This window comes from Nomascus leucogenys, chromosome 8, assembly GCF_006542625.1.
Source record: "Nomascus leucogenys isolate Asia chromosome 8, Asia_NLE_v1, whole genome shotgun sequence".
Taxonomy (NCBI): Eukaryota; Metazoa; Chordata; class Mammalia; order Primates; family Hylobatidae; genus Nomascus; species Nomascus leucogenys.
The window spans coordinates 61,535,612-61,551,808 of NC_044388.1; the positions used below are offsets into that span (position 1 = coordinate 61,535,612).

Below are 16,197 nucleotides of genomic sequence, written 5' to 3' on the forward strand. Positions count from 1 at the left end.
TTGTCTCATCTCTTCTTTGTTCCTTCCCCCCTTTTGCCATCTTTTGATTTGAGTTTTTAGTTTTTTTAAAAACATTTTATGTACTCTGTTTGCTTAGTAGCTCTATTCCTTTGTTATTTTATTGATTGCTCTGGGATTTACTATATTCACCTTAATTTTATCGCAGTCTACCTTCAGATAATATACTACTGTATGTGTAATATCAGTGCCTTAAAACAGTAAACCTCCATTTTCCTCCTTACTCCTTGTGCTATTATGGAAATGCACTTTATTTCAACATGTAAACCTCACAATGCATTATTACTTTTTTATACAGGTAATTATCTTTTAAATAAATATAAAACTGAGTAAAAGGTATTTTTCCATCCTACTTTTTATTTTTATGTAAATCTGAGTTTTATCTGATATTATTTTCTTCAGCCCTAAAAAACTTCCTCTAACATGTCTTACAGTGCAGACCTACTAATGATAAATTGTTATAACTTTTGTTATCTGAAAAGTTATTGATTTTACCTTAATTTTGTGGGATATTTTCTCTGAGTATAGAATTATAGGTGATTTTTTTTCTATAATATAAACTTATTTATTCATTGCCTTCTGGATTACATTATTTCTAATAAGAAGTCAAAGATGATTCTTATGTTTTTTCACCAGTATTTAATATTTTCTCTCTCTGGCTACTCTTAAAATTTTCTTCTTATCACTAATTTGGAATAGTTTGATTAAGGTATGCATTGGAGTCATTTTCTTTACATTTATCCTGCTTTAGGTTTGTTATGCTTTTTGGATATGTAGATTTATACTTACATAGTTTTTATCAAATTTTATAAATTTTAACCATTATTTTTACAAAAGTTTTCTGCTCGTCCCTGTCTCTCCTTTTCTTTTGGAATGAAAATTGTATGTATGTTACGACCATTCATATTGTTTCAGAGATCACTTAGCCTCTGTTCAATTTTTTCAGTGTGTGTGTGTGTGTGTGTGTGTGTGTGTGTGTGTGTTTCAGTTTGGATAGTTTCTATTCCTGTGTCTTCAAGTTCGCTATCTTTTCTTTCATACTGTCTAATCTGTTAATCTCATCCAGAGAAACTTTTAATTTAGATACTGTATTTTTCAGTTCTATATTTCTTTGTTGATTTTTTTTTAAATATCTTAAGCTTCTCTCAGTTTCTCTTACATTTATATTTTAAATCCTTGGGCATAAATAAAACAGCTGTTTTTAAGTCCTCATTTGCAGATTTCATTATCTCTGTTATTTCTGCATCTGTTTCTATGGACTGATTGTTTTTCCTGGTTGTGGTTCACCGTGGTCTCGATCTCCTGACCTCGTGATCCACCCACCTCGGCCTCCCAAAGTGCTGGGATTACAGGCATCCAAGCATTTATTTTAGTTCTGTATAGAGTATTAAGTTTTGTTCTGGCTAGCAATAATTTGCATGATCCCTCCAAAGCTTGCTTTTAAGTTTGTTTTGGATGGATATAAGGTAGCTTTTCCTCTATGCGTAGTTTAACCCTTCTATAAAGGCATTCTGGGGTCTGTGCAGAATGCTGCATGTGTTCACTGAGTTTTCTTCACTTTTAATGGTCAGAATTTGAATGACTTCAGCTTTCTGGTAGTTTTTCTTTCCCCAAAGGTTGTGACGTGCTCAACAGTTTTGAATCTCAGCTAAAAACTCAGGAGGATTTCTGTAGTTCTGCTCTGTGCAGCTCTCTCCTCTCTAGTACTCTGTTTCTCATATTCCAGTTACCTTGGTCTCCTTGTGAACTACAACCTCCATCTCTTGAACTCAGTAGGACTGCTAAGCTCTTTGGTATTGTCGTTCCTGTACCACAGACTGGAAAGTGTCTCCAGACAGAAAACTGGGGAGATCATAGGGCTCGCTTCATTTGTTTTCTTTTCTTATGTCTCACAGAACTGTTCTGCGTGTCTGAACTATCTGAAAATAGTTGGTTTTTAAGTTTTGTCCAGGTTCCTACTTTTTTACAGTCGAAGGTCAGGTCTGGCTACTGTGTCATGGCTGGAAGCTGAAATTCTGCTCCTCCTGCAGAGTTTTGTGCCCTGGGGTTTTTTTTTTTGTTTTTTTTTTTTTCCTTTTCCCTCTGTCTTTTTATATTTTAAGTCTTTTCTATAATATTCAGGAATTCTCATGTTAATGACTGGAGAATAGTCCTTTGAATGGATATACCACAATTTACATAAGAATCCCCACAATTCAAATAAGAACATAGACCCTCAGTTACACTGCATTAGTATTAATGTACATTTTTGTTATATCCATAGGGTAAAATGAAATTACTGTGTCAAAGGAAGTAGATATTTGACTAGCTCTTTGTACAAATTACCATATTGCCATCTAGACAGATTATTTTAAACTCAAAGGGTCACTATATGACAGTGTGCATACCACAATGATCTCTTTAGTAGTGGATATTCCATTTTTTTAAAATTTCCAATGTAAGTAAAAATTTGTATCTTATTGTTGGAACTTTATTTGGAACTCCATTTATTTTTATTGCTATGCTTGAATTTGCATGTGTCTTCTGGTTATTTGCATTTGTTAATTTAAATTCTGTCAAGTTAAAATATGTATGTGTTTTTTAATATCAAAAGTAGAGAAAATCTTACAATGAAAACAGCCATTCCCTATCGCACACCTCATTATTTTAGACCTATTGCTCAAAGGAAACCAATTTTAACTCTTTACAGATTTCTAAATTAGATCTTATAATGTCATAACCTCGGTTATTAATTTGAGATGTTTACTTCCTACTCTTAGGTTAGACTGTTACTCCAATTCTCTGTGTTCCTTTCCCCATCCTCTCAATATAGGCATATAGTTAAATCAATAATGAGTGTTCACATCATTGTGCCTGTGTGATGATATTCTCTACAGAGCTAATAATCATCTCATTACAGTTCTATTCTTGCATGGTTTTTTCTTTCCAGAAGTGTTTAATAGTTTGTCTTTTCTTCCTGCAATATTTCCCTATGATTTTCTTTTTTAGCTCTAGGATATTTACTAAGTGCCTTCATTTTTTTTAACTGTTAAGTTCAGGGTATATGTACAGATTTGTTATGTAGGTAAACTTGTGTCATGCGGGTTCTTTGTACAGATTATTTCATCACCCAGGTATTAAGCCTAGTACCTGTTAGTTACTTTTCCTGATCCTCTCTCCCTTCCCATCCTTCATCCTCCAATAGGCCCAAGTGTGTGTTGCTCCCCTCTATGTGTCCATGTATTCTCATCATTTAGCACCCACTTATAAGTGAGAACATGCCGTATTTGGTTTTCAGTTCCTGCATTAGTTTGCTAAGGATAATGGCCTCCACTTTCATCCATGTTCCTGAAAAAGACATGATCTCTTTCTGTTTTGTGGCTGCATAGTATTCCATGGTATATATGTGCCACATGTTTTTTATCCAGTCTATCATTGATGAGCGTTTAGGTTGATTCCATGTCTTTGCTATTGTGAATAGTGCTGCGGTGAACATACATGTCCATATGTCTTTATAATAAAATAATTTAAATTCCTTTGGGTATACACCCACTAATGGGATTGAGTCAAATGGTAGTTCTGCTTTTAGGTCTTTGAGGAATTGCCAAACTGTCTCCCACAATGGTCGAACCTATTAGATAATTTGCATTCCCACCAGTAGTGTATAAGTGTTTCATTTTCTCTGCAACTTCACCAGCATCTGATATTTTTTGACTTTTTAATGATAGTCAGTCTGACTGGTGTGAGATGGTATCTCATTGTGGTTTTGATTTGCATTTCTCTAATGATCAGTGATGTTGAGCTTTTTTCATATAAAACATATGTTGGCCACTTGTCATTTTTTGAAGTGTCTTTTCATGTCCTTTGTCCACTTTTTATGGGGTTGTTTTGTTTTTTTCTTGTAAATTTAAGTTTCTTATAGATGCTGTATGTTAGACCTTTGTCAGATGCATAGTTGCAAAATTTTTCTCTAATTCTGTAGGTTGTCTGTTCACTCTGCTGATAGTTTCTTTTGCTGTTCAGAAGCTCTTAAGTATAATTAGATCCCATTTGTCAATTTTTACATGTGTTGCAATTGTTTTTGGTGTCTTCGTCATGAAATCTTTGCCCATTCTTGTATCGAGAATGGTATTACCTAGGTTGCTTTCCTGGGTTTTTATGGTCTTGGATTTTACGTTTAAGTCTTTAATCCATCTTGAGTTAATTTTTGTTCGTGGTGTAAGGAAGGGGTCCAATTTCAGTCATCTGCATATGAAGTGCCCTGAAGTGTGAGGATCACTTGAGCCCAAGAGTTTGAGGGTGCAGTGAGCTATGATCGTGTCACTGCACTCCAGCCTGAGTGGCCGAGCAAGATCCTGTCTCAAAACAAAACAAAAAAACTTAGATGAAATAAATTTTTAGTAAAAGACAACTGGTCAAAACTGATCCAAGAAGAAATAGGAATCTGAGTAAGTCTGTAACCATTAAATAAATTGAATCATTAGATAGAATTCTTTCAAGGGAGAATACATCAAAGATTTTAAAGCAAGTTTTACCAGACTTCCAAGCAACAGATCATTACAATTTCAAGCAATCTCTTCCAGGGAAAGGAAAAGCAAGGGACGCGCCCTGCCTCATTCCATTAGACTCGATTAATAATTCACATTAACAAAAGAGAACATAGATATGTTCATTTCAGTAGACACAGAAAAATTATGTTACAGAATTTAACACCTGCTCATGATTACCAACCAATGCAGCAGAAGTAGAAAGGGAGATTCCTTATCTTAATAAAGCGTCCTGATAACAATAGAAACAAAACCAGATACTACACAAAATGGGAGCAAGCATCATTTTTAATGCTTTTCAGCATTTAAAACAAGACAAGGCTGCCAACTAATCGGGCTTCTGTCTCACCGATGTACCCATGGCCCTGTCCGGTGTAGTAAGTCAAGAAAACTATTTTACAATTATGATGACTGGAAAGGAAGGAACCAACTACTATTATTTGCAGACTCCATGATAGTTATAAGGCTAAAGTTGTAAGGCTGGTTGTTAGACATATTGAAAAGTATTGAGCAAGGTAACCTGCAAGTATCAAAAACCAGATTCCAACCAGAGACAAAGCAATAAAACTATATTAATTTTAGCAACATAAAATCCTAAGAAAATCCAGAAAGAAAATACAAAAGTCTGCAAAAATATTTCACTAACAGCCATGCACAGGGCAGATTTCTGGTCCTAAAAGTAGCTGAATGCACACAGATTGCTGGTGCCCCTTCATCTGTGGCTTCCCTGCTCCCCCAGTTCCCAGCCTCCCGGAAGCAGACACGCTCTGATGGCTTTTACTTTCCCTCCCTCTCCTCTGCCAAGACCTGCTCTAGCTGCTCTCACTAGTTGGCTCAAGATCAGAAAAGAATACAGTTATTTTTTTTTTTCCTTTCTAAAAACTCCATATTTCCTGGTTACCTCTCAGAGTTTAATTCTCTGGAGTGGAGAGAGAAGTTATCCGGTCTGAGTTCATCCCTAGCGCTCATATTCTTGGTACATTCTCAGGAATAACGGATAGTCTCTCCAGTCTTCCCCCCGGGAAGTGTTCTTCTATTAGAGGATGAGAGCTTCAACATAGCATAAATGTAAAGTAACAAATATACACATATACCATGTGACAAGTTAAATTTCAAAACAATCAGTAATCAACAGATTTAGAGTTAAAAACGTAATTTCTCTAGCTCAGCAGTTCTCAATCCAGGACATTTTTGCCACCTACTCCCCCGCCCCGCCAGACATTTGCCAATATCTGGAGGTACTACTTGTTGTCATTACTTGTAGGGGATGTGCTACTGGCAAATAGTAGATAGAAGCCAGGGATACAGCTCAACAGCGTACACTACATGGGAGAGACCTGCCCCCCAACAACAAAGAAATATCTGGCCCAAAATGTCGATAGTGCTGAGACTGAAAAGCCCTGGTTTAAAAGTTATAAATCTAAACCATCATCACAATAATAACAGTGCACATTTTTTGAGCACTTAGTATATCCCAGACTTGGTGCTAAGTAAACTGCATACATATTCTCACAGAGCTAGTCTTATACCTATTTTACGTATAAGAAAACAGCCTTAGGGAGGTTAAAAATAATTATGTAAGGTCACTTAATGACTGATGCATAAAGCTGGAATTCAAACTGCTCTGACTCCAGGACCTGAAATTTTAACTAGGCTAAACTGCCTCCCAAGTTGGGACCGATGCCCTCATTTTATAGATAAGAGAACTGTATGAGATCTTAACGTAGGTTTGTTTCTCTTTCTGTCCTTACAGTTAAATGCTATGACTTGGGACAGGCTCAGCCCAGAATTATTTTTACACTGCCAGAGAACTGTTTGGTTGAAGACTTGTATATCTCTTATTTTACTGCAATCCAACTCAACATAAAATGACCAACCTATGGCCACACAGTACGTTCAGGAAGAACTGACAAAAACCCCCTCTCTCAAACCTTCAACATACACACTCTCTCTCCCTTTCTCTCTCTCTCTCTCTCACACCAGTTTTCAGTCTTCATTGAACTTGATTCTGCCTCCTAAAGGGGTTCCTTTTTAAGCTACACCTTCTTCTCCCTTCTACCCATGTCTTACTTAGCACTGGCCTGAAAACAGAGCCTGAGATGAGGGTTGGTATGCAGATAGTTTATTTGGGAGGTGGTCTCAGGAAACAGGAATGAGGCAAAGCCAGGGAGGAAGAAAAGCCACTATCAAGATGTGTTTAGTTACTAAGGTTGCCACGGTCGAAGCTCTCGTCCTCATGGCTTTAAACTCATGCGTTACCAGGCTCCACTTAGGTTGTATAAAGGGCTTGGGGCAGATAATGGAAAAATGCACGTGAGCACTGCATGCTTGAGAAGGGGTGCTTTCAGTGAGGTTGTGTCTGCGCTCACACAGAACTGTCCACTGCAGCTTCAGCTGAATTCAGAGTTAAGCCTAAGGGATGAGAACGCATTTCTTCTAAAAAAAAAAAAAAGTTCACCAAGCCCAGTGACAGAACAGCAGGTTCGTAGGGGATTTCTCAACTAAGCTGTCAATCTTCTGCTTCAGATGACTAGACAAAGATGTGCTGGTGTGACAGGGATCTGCCATGTATGTGACCAAGTGGCCCTGGGATGCTTAGTGTGCTGCAGACTGACTCTTGACACACCAGTTCTCCACTTTTTTCTCCCAAAATTATACTGGAACTATCTGGTTTTCCTGTAAAAGTTCTAGATGAATTCAATCAACAAGATGCAGTCATTATGGCTCCAGTCCTCGTGGACACTATTGAGGAGGCTACCAGTAGGCAGATAACTGAACTGAAATTGGAGGAACATGCATTAAATTAACAAAAGCCAGCATTACAAATCCAGCATCGTGTAAAGTCCCACAACCCTATGCAGAGTGATAAATGCAAACTGCTTATGCCCTGAGACAGGCTAAAAGTGAGAAGCATTGCATGTAAGTGCAATTATGAAGTGACAGCAATGTCAAATGAGAAAGTGGTAAACTTCTTGAGTGTACCTTATATTGTCTTTTTTAAAAAGTAGCCAACATTTGTTGAGCACTTACCATTCCCATGCATTAAGTCATTTAAGGCTGCCTTGAAAAACTATTGAAGTATTTTAGAAGACATAACAGTGTTTACTTTTAGGGAGGATGGAGGAAATTGGTGGGGAGGGGCTGTGTGAGGCTCTTCTGGGGAACTGGCAGGGTTCTATTTCTTATTTCCTGGTGATGGATACAGAGGTATGCCCTTTTAAATAAACATACATCCACTTGCTATATACTTTTTTGTAAGTGTGTAATATTTTGCAATTTAAAGAAGGTTAAATTATTAAGTTTAATGACTAAATGGAAAAATAACTGCTGGAGAGAGAATAATAATGGTGAGAAATTGTTGAGCCTTTTATTTGAGTGATCTCATTTCATCTTCACAGTACCCTGTGAAGTACATGACAATATTATTATCCTCGTCAGATGAGGAAATTGAGGCATATAGATTAAATTACTTGTCCCAGGTGACACTGCTAGTAGGTGGTAAGGCTTGATATGTAGACATGTTATTTTCACTTTTTAAAGTGTCGAAAGTTTGCCTATTGAAGTGAGGTGCTCAATAGCATCTTGGTTTATTCGAAACCTGAGTGAGGTCTGAGCTGACTTAGTCACTCAGACCCACCCTTAGATCCGCAGAAAACTGAAGCCCAGAAATGCCAAAGACAAGGTGTCCCATGGGAAGAAGTCAGCCACCATGTTGTTTCAGAGCCACTGACACTTTTCTTTGGAAACCTGCCTCTTTTCCCCAGTCTCTTGGATTCTCCTTTAAATTAGAAGTCACTGGTTATTTGTAGCAGTAAAGACAAGAGACCACTTGGTTTCGTTTCTGCAGACTTGACCTAGGCAAGATGCCATGTTTAGTGAGTTTAGAGTTTGGTTTCAGTTGATATCCTTTTCATTGTTTGTCATATCTGGTCGTTTTTTGAAACTTGGGCTCTTTGACAGTATTGATGTCACATGGATTTGTTTGGGAAATGGGTATCTTTGAATAATCTCAGAGGACTATTAATAAAGGGCATGAAATGTCAAATTAAAATACATCCTTGGCTTGTAAAGGGCTAAAATTTGAATTTCCATCGCCATCTGACCTGCTTAATTCAACCAAACAAGTTTTTATTTCGCACCTGTTGTGTAACCGGTTAGTACACACTGTAAGTTTCACAAAAAATGTGATCTCTAGTCAAGGAGCTGGGATATATGTGAATGTGTGCATATTTTAAATCCCACTGAGACACACTTTTAAAATGGCATGTAACATAATTTGCAGTAATTCACCTTATAATTTTAGCCTGCACAGATCACATCACTTTCTGTCTCCGTTATGTTCATCAGTGATAGTAGCGCCATATCAATCCATCATCCCCCGGCGACTGTAATCTCCTTCCTTAGCCGTCTCCTTTCCTACACTTTTATCCCACCTAACACAGAGCTCTGCATGTGCTAAGCATGCAACAGATGTCTCAAATAAATTAATGCAACCATACCCTCTCCACTCAACTTTTGATTTTTACAAGCCGGAGCATAATTTTAAATATTCATGTTGCATACAGAATCTCATATTACTTTCCCCCTTAAACCAATATTTAGTGCTCAATGCTGGTCCTAGAAGCTAGATGGAATCAAATAAGAAATTCAACATTTGATCTGTTTCTACCGATGAATTAAAGCTTCCGAGAAATATTTTAAACTTTTCCAAAATGGAAATGGAATGTAAGCTGAATGTGTTGATGGGTCTTCTGCTTCCTCCACCGTTCCTGCCAGAAGCACCTGGGCTTGAACATGCGCCATTGTTCACATACATCCAGAAGCACCTAGGTTTCATGGATGTATGTGAAGACGGCACTTGTTCCCCAGTTATGCTTGGGATCCCTTCACATCCTCAGAAAGGCCAGAACTGTACTGGCCTCAGGGAAGCAGGAATCAAGAAGCCACTTGCCTGGGAGTTTTACCCAAGTCCCGCTGGCTTATCAGATAACATCCTCGTGAAGCTTCTCTGTGAGTTCATTGCTCTGAAGCTTGCCCAACCAGGGCCTTTTTTTTTTTTTTTTTTTTTTTTTGAGACGGAGTCTCGCTCTGTCACCCAGGCTGGAGTGCAGTGGCATGATCTCGGCTCACTGCAACCTCCACCTCTCAGGTTCCAGCTATTCTTCTGCCTCAGCTTCCCAAGTAGCTGAGACTACAGGTGCGCACCACCATGCCCAGCTAATTTTTGTATTTTTAGTAGAGATGGGATTTCACCATGTTGTCCAGGTTGGTCTCGAACTCCTGATCTCGTGATCCACCCGCCTCGGCCTCCCAAAGTGCTGGGATTACAGGCGTGAGCCACTATGCCTGGCCCAGGGCCCTTTCTAAGAAGGGCAGTATGGTGCAGTGGAAAGAGCCCAGGCACTGCAGCTAGAACTAACTGGGTTTGCAACTCTACTTAGCTACATACTAGACTCACTTTTGGATGATTCTTGCGGTGCTATGAGCCTCAGTTGCCTCATCTGTAAAATGGGAATGATACTACTTCTAATGCTAGGAACTATTGAGAGTTCCTATGAGTCAAAAAGTACCTAGCAAATAATAGACCCTGAACAAAGGTTTCATCTCGCCTTATTAGAGGGCTTACGAAAAACCTCCTCTCCTTGTCTTCTCTTTTCAGCCTCTCTGTTTTTCTACCTCATAAAAAAATAGTTTTTTTAAACTTCATTTCTGTTTCTCCCCAAGCATATTTCTCCCATGGTGGAAGATAGCAAATTAGGCCTTGTGCATGGTAAGAGAAGCTTCTCTTCCAGAGCAATACCCAAACAGGCTAGCGTCATGTAATACACTTTGGAAAACCCACTGGGATTAATTTAAGCTTCTAACACTAGTTGGAAAAGAGCATTTGGCTTCAGAATTGACTCGAGATTTTTCATGTATAAAGTTTACCAATTTCATGATAATTTGGTCACTTTTCTCATAATGTCAGAAAGCTACCATACAGTCCTACACATACTGACCTCATTAGTGGGAAAATAAATTTTCTCCACATTAGAGGAAGGTGAGGCTCTGTGATGTATGGGGAGTGCTGAGGGTGTTCCCTAAGAAGGCCTCTCAGGGACCCACTAGCCCAGAACAGACGCTGGGGGAAGAGGCCCCCAGAGCTCCCAGCCCCTGCAGCTACAACTTATATCCCAGGTTTGTTGTTTTTGCATCTCTGCTTCCTACTGAGGAGGAGGTTCAGACCTCTGCCTGTGCTCCAGCAGGTCATCCCTGAAGGGCAGGGCCTGAGAGAGGCTGAGCGGATAAATGCTTCTGCTAAAGCTTTAGCGCCTGGGGTCTCAACAGCTCACCTTCAGCTCCGGGAACACTTCCAGCAGAACAGATGTTTCCATGAGAAGCCGACGGCTGTTCTTTTTCCCCACTCACCCTTCCCTGTGTCATTTCCCAGGAATCCAAACTTGTAGAGACAAAGTCTGAGTGGTAAGAGTGTGTGCCACAGTTTTTCCCTTGTATGGAAACACCCAACTCAAACCCACCTTTATTTATTAGGGAGTTGCTTCCTGGATATGCACCCTGCCTGTCACATCAAATCGACCTGCTGGATGAAATACGTGGTGAAGGGGCCCATGGACACATGGTCCGTTAGTTCTGGAAATGCCTCTCCTGGTGCCTCCTCTTCTCTGTGGAGAAAACGCTTTCCCTTGCCAGTGTCTCAAGAGTTTACAAATATTTTATTCATTCTTGCCACATATGAAGGACTTCCCTCCTCGTCTACAATCTAGCTTTGCAAACTAACTTTTCCTTTCCTCCTTCTTCCTTTCTTCTCCCTCCCTGCTCCTCCCTCTCTCCTTCTCTTCCTCCCCACCTTTTTTTTCCTGGAGGAAAACATTCCATTTAAACAAAGTAGGACAACAGAAGACCCGGTGAAATTGAATAACAAGGGGCCCCACTGTGACATCCTAAACCCACACTGCTGAGATAGGACTTCTTGGCATGGAGAGTTAATAGGAAGATGATTATCTTAAATGAGTTAAGGACAGAGTCCAGGAAGGCTGACTGTCATCGAAGCACGCTGCTGGCCGCTTCTGTCTTCACAGGGTGGGGAGGAGAAAGTGTGGGAGTGGTTTGGGATGGTAGCAATTTAGAGGAGACTGAAGGTGGGGATGGCTGGTTTTCTCTTTTCTTCTCGCTAGCCCTTGAGTGTGGGACCTCCTTGCTTCCTTGACAGACTGTTAGGCTCATCCCTTTTATGTAATCCTGCAAGCCTGGATGGCTGTGGCTGCAGAGGGCATGCTGCCCTTCCTCTCTTCTCTACCCCACCCCCACTTGTAGGAGAAACCGGGGGCATGGGGAAAGGCAAGACATCATCAGCAAGGACTCCATGCAGTCCTCATTATTGTTGTCATTTTAAAGCATATGTTTGCCTCTTGTAGAGAAAACTTTTACCCAGCATTGCAGTGTGCGATGCCTCTGTATGTCTTCACATTTGTATCATTAAACTCAGTGACAGGGTGATTGGGAGCTCTGTGCCAACCCCCAGATGACAAAGAACAAGCCTGGCACCCTAGTCTAAAGAACATGAGGTCTGCAGGGCATTCAGACAGGTGCAGCTGACAGCCAGCTACACAAGACAGAACCAGATAAGGGTGTAAAGGAGGCATGGTCACCCACCATGTGGAGGGAGTGATGTTAACTTAGGTCTTGGGTGGTCTGCAGAAGGAACTTTCACTAGCTGGAGATGGATGCGTTTTCCAGCTAGGGGAAGCGATGTCAGCAAAGAAGTACAGTGTGCCTGGAGGGAATCACTAGAATGTGGATGGGTTGGCGATGGAGGCACTTAGAAGGGAGGTCTGGGAGGAGACGGAATGGTGAGAGGCACAGACTCCAGAGCCAGGCTGCCTGGGTCCAACTCCCAGTTCTGTCACTTAATAGATAGGTGACCTTGGGAAAGCTACCCAATCACTTTCTGCCTCAGTTTTGCCCTCTGTAAAATGGTAATATAGTACTTCCTTCAGATAGGTCATGTCTTCTCATATTATTGACCATATATACTAATTATATAATTATAACATATAAGTCTGTATAGTTAGCTATTAAACAGGAGTTAATGATTATACTATGTAGGATATTATCGTAGCTATTATTATTTGAGACATTGTTTGTGTGGGGTCTCACGTGCCAATTTGATAAATGTGAATTTATTCTTTAAGCAACAGAGAGACATGAAAGGGACTCAAGGTACATTTTATATGATCTGACATGGTTTCCAGCAAATAGATCTGGCAGCTGTATGAAGGCTAGGTGGGAACGAGTAAGGCTGGCTGTAGGAAGACACGTCAGATGTCTCTTTCAATCTAGACAGGGCCTCACCCAGGGCTGCAGCAATCTTCATGGAAAGCAGGCTGTGCATGAAATGATGGTGATCATATGAGCAAGGCTTCACAGTGAATCAGTTTGGGAATCTTGGGAAGAGGGACTTACTGAGTTCAGAAAGTGCGTCATGCAATGTGAAGTTCAGGACTGCATGAGTTTTAAATATATACATGTGCATATGCATATATAAGTATGAAGGTGTAAATATATATATAAAGTCTTATAATAAGTATTATAGGCAGTATTATGACATGCCACGTATTTATGGTGTGACTGCCTTTGCTTCTGTGTGATACTGAGGCAGTCTGTTCCTGAGCCCGACAGCCACCACTCTTCAATAAAGACTCATCCTCCGTAATGGAATACTTGCCCGCACTTTCCAAATGGTAGGCAATCCAATGAGGATTGAAATAACTGTTTTAAAAAAACATTTTTAAGAGTTTCAGTATGTAAGGACTTTGTGTTTTACATCTAGGTATCTTGCATTTTCAAAGGTTATTTTTAATTGGTATTGCATAACCTGCTACTGATTAATTCCCCAAATTCATATTCAGCTTGTGTCTGTAATTAGGTGAAGTCGAACCCTCCCAAAGGAAGAGATGTGGTGAGCTTCCTCCACACCTGATCTCAGAAGAGCTTCGTAATTGTCAGAAGAAGTAAAGCTTTAAAAATATGTGTGCACATCAGCACAGTGTTTGTAGGTTAACATGTCCTGACAATGTCAAGCTATTGATATATTGGCTTACCCAATACAGGACTTTCCCACTAGAACGAGGGCAATTTGTTTGTCAAACTTGTAAGAATTTTAGTGACAGTTGTTGAAATGGGGGATGAGTAGATGGGGGTTCATTGTACTGATCTCTCTACTTTTAAATACTTAAAATATTTTGTATGTGTACTTTTTTATTTTTAAAGAGAATTCAACTTTTGGAAATTGGAAGATACTTTAGGTATAATTCCCTTAGAGAGTACATGGCATGATTTTAGGGCCATCGGAAGGACCACTTATCCAGTCTAGCCTGATGCTATCAGCATCAGATCAACTCTGTGAGTTAAAGTTACTGTCTTTAGTTCTTTTAAAGACAAACAAGGGTTACTACCTATGAGCTTGCACAGTGCCACAGAAATATTCGTTCGAGGCAGCACATATTCAGTGTTTTTTGTTTCTTTCATTTTGTTGAATTACCTGGCTTCTTAGAAACCAGGGAGGAAGTGTCTCAGGAAGTGCTCACAAGATGAATTTGGAAGTAACATAAAGAAAAATCAAGAATGTAGCAAACTTCCCAGGGTGTGGCTCTCAGAACTTGGGAGGAGAAAAGGGCCCCCCGAAGAAAAGTGAAAGAATAAGTAGCTTGGATATGAAGATAAACATTCTTATTTGATTTCACCTAAAGCCAGCTCAGCCTGTATCCAGCTCCTGGGTGTAGGTAATGACTTAGGAGAGAATCCCATTGCCTTTCTCCCCTCTGCGTGGGGAGATCCCAGCTGAGCTCCCCAGGGATCAGATTTAGCAGTGGGAACATTTTAAGGGTTTTGAGGGAATCTCCAAATCTGTATATTCTTACAGTGAGGAGCAGAGTTAGCATTGAATGGGGCTGTCATAGAAGTATAAATGAAGGACAAGAAGGAGAGCAAAAAGCTTAACAGCTTGGCCCTTTCTCTCACCCAGGTGCAAAGCATTAAACATTTAAAGGCTTATAATGGGTGTGTATATTAAAATGGGAACAGGAAGGCCACCTAAATTTAGATTCTACAGCCAGCCTTGATGAGGGAAAATGAAAGTCATTAATATCCTCCATGAAATTAGCAGCTATCTTTCATTCTTGCCGATTTGAGGGTGGAGGGGTATAGTTGGGGTGTTTTGTTGTTGTTGTGACAAGAATGCCAATGTGCATAACCATTCTTCTGAAACAGAAAAAAGAACAGCAGGTTGAAATCAAAACCATGATGAATTGTGTTTGTATCTGTTGTCACTCATACACACTAGAGGCTCCCATCACATCCCTTGCGTTACCTGTGCCCCGGGCCAGGTAGGAGTTGCATGCTTTCAGGCTTCACAGTGGTGTGTGGTCTGAGGCAGAGGCTGGGGACACAGGCAGTCCTGAGGGGCAGTGTTTCAAATGGCAGATTTGAGGATGAAGAACCCTGCACCCGAAATCAGACAGCCCAAGTCTCAAAGGAGTCAGGGAGCTTGCCATCTTAGCTGGGTGGGGGATGCAGGTCCTCCCATGTGCAGATGATCCAAGCAAATAGAATGCCCCCACTATCCAAAAGGCTGAGCCAAGATCCTCATCAAAAGAATCCAAGGGACGTGGGAGTATGAACTGCAGAGAGCTGGGTTATGAGCACTGCTCCAAAATCTAAGCAGGTCTCCCTCCCCACAGCATTTTAACCAGAAGCTACCATTGGGACCTCTTGTTGATGCTAGGAGAGGGATGCATCCCACCCAACTTGGGATGCCACAGAGCACAGCTTCCCATACCATGGAGTTTCCAGTAAATTGTGTTCCTGGGGCTCATGTCACTGAAGGCTATAATAACATCTGTTTCCATTTATTTTCTGAAATGAGTCAATAAAATAACTGTGTGTGTTCCCTATAATACAAAATCATCCGAGAGCATTTAGGTGTGCACATGCAGTAGTTGGTGTCCAATGAACAGGCTCACATGACTCAGTCATTTGGTCGTTTGATTGTTCCTTGGTACCCCCCTCACCTGTGGACATTTTGGCCACTAAGTTCAAAATTGCCTTTATCCTTAGTCAAATATTGTTTCATTCCTATCTCTAAAGGCCTTTTGATTAAAGACACAAACCCATATTGGTTAGCTTGGGCTGCCATAACAAAATACCACAGTATAGGAGGCTTAAACAACAGAAATTTATTTCTCACAGTTTTAGAGGCTTGAAGTCTGAGATGAGGGTGCCCACATGGTGGCGTTCAGGTGAGGGCTCTCTCTTTGGCTTGCAAATGGCCACCTTCTCACTGTGTGCTCAGGTAGTGGAGAAAGCCAGCAAGCTCTCTGGTGTCTCTTCTTATAAGTATCTCTATGTCTTACATGATGTCTTTTCTTATAATCCCATCACCCATTGGAGGTTAGATATTAAATATAGGAATTTGAGAGGACACAAATGGCCAGTCCTTAATATGACCCAAATCTTGAGATTCAAGCTAAAGATGTCCAGGTAGGGTGTTGAACACAGAACTTTGTCTCCATCTACTCCTGAAGCACCAGTAAAATGATAAAGGGGCATAGAGGCATGAATCCACAGGACAATGAGAACAGTGGAAGAGGCAAAA

The 16,197-nt window shown here is 40.3% G+C and overlaps 1 protein-coding gene across 14 annotated transcripts in view; it reads left to right on the forward strand.

Moving 5' to 3' along the window:
* The window catches only part of PHACTR1 (phosphatase and actin regulator 1), a 581,376-nt gene that overhangs the window by 395,003 nt on the left and 170,176 nt on the right, over positions 1–16,197 (forward strand). The window lies entirely within an intron of this gene.